Source organism: Vulpes vulpes, chromosome 11, assembly GCF_048418805.1.
Source record: "Vulpes vulpes isolate BD-2025 chromosome 11, VulVul3, whole genome shotgun sequence".
NCBI lineage: Eukaryota > Metazoa > Chordata > Mammalia > Carnivora > Canidae > Vulpes > Vulpes vulpes.
The window spans coordinates 60,540,958-60,544,194 of NC_132790.1; the positions used below are offsets into that span (position 1 = coordinate 60,540,958).

A 3,237-nucleotide genomic window follows, 5' to 3' on the forward strand; every position below is an offset into this window, starting at 1 on the left:
AAACAAGGCAAGAGAATTTCCATGTTACATAAATTGTCTACAGCAGAGAAAAAGGTAGACTTCTCCCCAACTCATTTATGATTGTGGCATAAATCTGATGCCAACATTACTAAATTAGAAGAAAGTAATTGGTCAATTCTACTTAAGAATATGATGAAAAAGTATCTCAATAAAATACTAGCAAACTGGTCCAGCCGTGAATTAGAAGAATAACATGTTATGGGTTTATTCCAGAAATGGAAAGATGATTCAGCATTAAGCTATTACTATAATTCAGTACAGTGAGATATTAAAGGGGAAATATATCACCATCTCACTAGATGCTGAAAAACCATTTGGCATAATAGAGATTGTTCCACAGTATATTACTGTCAGCCACACAGCAGAGGTTTTTACGAGAGGGTGGGGTGAAAATGAAAAATGATAATCAGTTCCACATCCTGGATTGTAAGAGAATAAAAAGTCATGTGGAGGGAGGCACTCCCAGGAGACATGAGAAGGGTTAAAAGCAAGGAGGTGGGGAGAACATTCCCAGAAGTGGTTGAGGCAGGAGAAACAACCCAGCATTTCTGGAAGTGGAGAACAGTGATGACCACCACTTTGTCAAAGACAAAGAGGAACACAACATGGCAAAGCGACAGATGAGGCAGTAGAGTGGCCGTCATTAAAACCAGGAACTCAGGCTCCCAGGTGGTACCAAGGGATTTGGGAGAGCAGACAGGATTCAGACCCGCTCCTTCCTAACACGAATCTCTCCGAGAAGCTTGCCATCTGCCATGCCTCCTTCTCCTGTAGAAAAGGATCACCTCTCACACATCCCAAACCTTCCAAAGAGAATTGTGCCGGCACACAAATACCTCCGGGGCATCCAAAAACTGGACACATAAAGAACATGTCACTTCTGGAGGAGACTCTGGAGGACACCCTACCTTTTCTATATAGTGGTGTGCTTGTAAAGGAGCATGTATAACATATTTGAATTTTATTTTTTTAAAGATTTTATTTATTAATTTGACAGAGAGAGAGAGCACAAGTAGGCAGAGCAGAAAGCAGAGGGAGAGGGTGAAGCAGTTTCCCCGCTGAGCAGAGACCCTGATGCGAGGCTCATTCCCAGGGCCCCGGGATCATGACCTGAGCAGAGGGCAGCCACTTAACCTACTGGACCACCCAGAGACCCCTATTTGAATTTTAAATGCAGTGACTTCTGTGAAAAAGGAAGCCAGGTCTGGTGGTTGGGTTTGGCCAGGAGGACTGGCACTGCCCACTAGACTGTACCCAGGCATTTCCATAAATTGAATAGGCTCAATCTGTGACTACAGTGCTTTGACAAAAATATATTTAAGAGGGGCACCTGGGTGGGTCAGTGGTTGAGCATCTGCCTTCAGCTCAGTGCACCCGCCCCCTCCAATCCCAGGGTCCTGGGATCCATTCCCACATCAGGCTCCCCACAGGGAGCCTGCTTCTCCCTCTGCCTGTGTCTCTGCCTCAATCTCTGTGTATTTCATGAATAAATAAATAAAAGCTTTAACAATATATATAAAATTCATATATTAAATGTATACCCTGGCGATTCTATCCTTTGCAGGATTCTATTCTTTATTTAATCTTTTTTTTCTTTTATGAATGTTTATTTTCTAGATATGGCTTAGTTTCTTTTATAAAAACATTAAATTGAACATTTGCTGAATTTCAGTTCAAAAGAGGTTCTAAGGCAATTCTTATACAATTGAAAGCGAAAAAGAAAAATATGAATGTGCTTTCATATTGCCTACTTGTGAAAAATAATGATTCTACTAGAGAGCTGTTTGATACTAATTTGTCTTTCAAACATTTTCTCTTAATACAAAAATACGGAACACTTCACGAATTTGCGTGTCATCCTTGCGCAGGGGCCATGCTAATCTTCTCTGTATCGTTCCAATTTTAGTATATGTGCTGCCGAAGCGAGCACTCTTTATTTAATCTTATGACAAAAAGAGGTATGGGGATCCCTGGGTGGTGCAGAGGTTTGGCGCCTGCCTTTGGCCCAGGGCGCGATCCTGGAGACCCGGGGTCGAATCCCACATCGGGCTCCCGGTGCATGGAGCCTGCTTCTCCCTCTGCCTATGTCTCTGCCTCTCTCTCTCTCTGTGACTATCATAAATAAATAAAAATTAAAAAAAAAAAGAAGTAGATGTTAACTTAAAAGTGTGTGAAAAGAACATCGTTAGGACATATTCTTTAGGTCCAAGAGCTCGAAGAAAAGTGCACTTGAAATCTGGGGAGGTGGGCACTGGCTAAAGAAATTAGAGATTTTTACCATCTCTTGAGGGGTGGGGGAGGGCGCTAGGGGGAGGACTCATTTCACCTGCATGTGTCATGGTAAACCCAGAAACCTTGTGCCCCCCACAGCTATGGGGTTGGGTGACAGAGGGTGACTGGTCAACATGAGGAATCTTCACGTTATTCTTTTGAAATCTCACTCCCCTTTCCACCTTTCCTTTCCTTTCTCCACCCTTCTGTTTATTTAATCCTTAGCCCCTACCCACCCCCTTCCCCGCCTTCCTATTTCCTCCTCTTTCGGTTCTGTTTCCTCCACCTTCATCCTGTGACTGAATCAGCATCAATCCTGAACTAACAAATATGCTCTAGTGTTAATTTGGGTTTTTGTGTTTCAGGCTCCTAATTCTTCTGGAAATGGTGTGAGATGTATTTTATTTCTCTCTCTTTCAAAAAGTGTAACTCAGCTACCATTTCCTTGTGAAAGATTGTCTGCTTGCTTTATTCCTTGTGGCTCAGAAGCTTTGACAAGCTAGGAAAGAGCCTGTCTGGAATACATCACACAGTGCACACTTTCCTTCCAGAATGCATGCTTCCTTTTCTCTTCGAAGTCTGTAACACAGCCGTTCCTGTGACCTTCCCTCTAAGAGCGCAGCCTTAGCACAGCGTCAGCCTCTCGTCCTTTCTTTCCACAGACTGCCCCTTCTTTTTTCCACCTTGACTATCGGTGTCATTAAGGACTTTTCACTTTATTTCTGGTTGGTTTTACTCCCTGTTTTCTGCCCTCAGTGTTTCTGCTGCCTTTCCATCACTTACTGAGGTTTGTTTTGTTTTGTTTTGTTTACTGCCGTGGCTTAAACTGGTGGCCGGATCAGTTAGGGAGGTCCCCTGCCCTTGGGGACAGTTCCCTTGTCCCTGGCGGGGCTGCTTAGTGAGTTTTTCCTTCTGTGAAAAGTCAAGACATCCCTTTAGCCATGT

The 3,237-nt window shown here is 43.5% G+C and overlaps 1 non-coding gene across 1 annotated transcript; it reads right to left on the reverse strand.

Annotated features, from left to right (window-relative positions):
• Window positions 1-1,844: 1,844 nt before the first annotated feature.
• LOC112921688 (U6 spliceosomal RNA) lies at window positions 1,845-1,951 on the reverse strand. Its single transcript, XR_003235296.1, has one exon. It is a non-coding gene; the product is annotated as a U6 spliceosomal RNA (small nuclear RNA).
• Window positions 1,952-3,237: the final 1,286 nt, after the last annotated feature.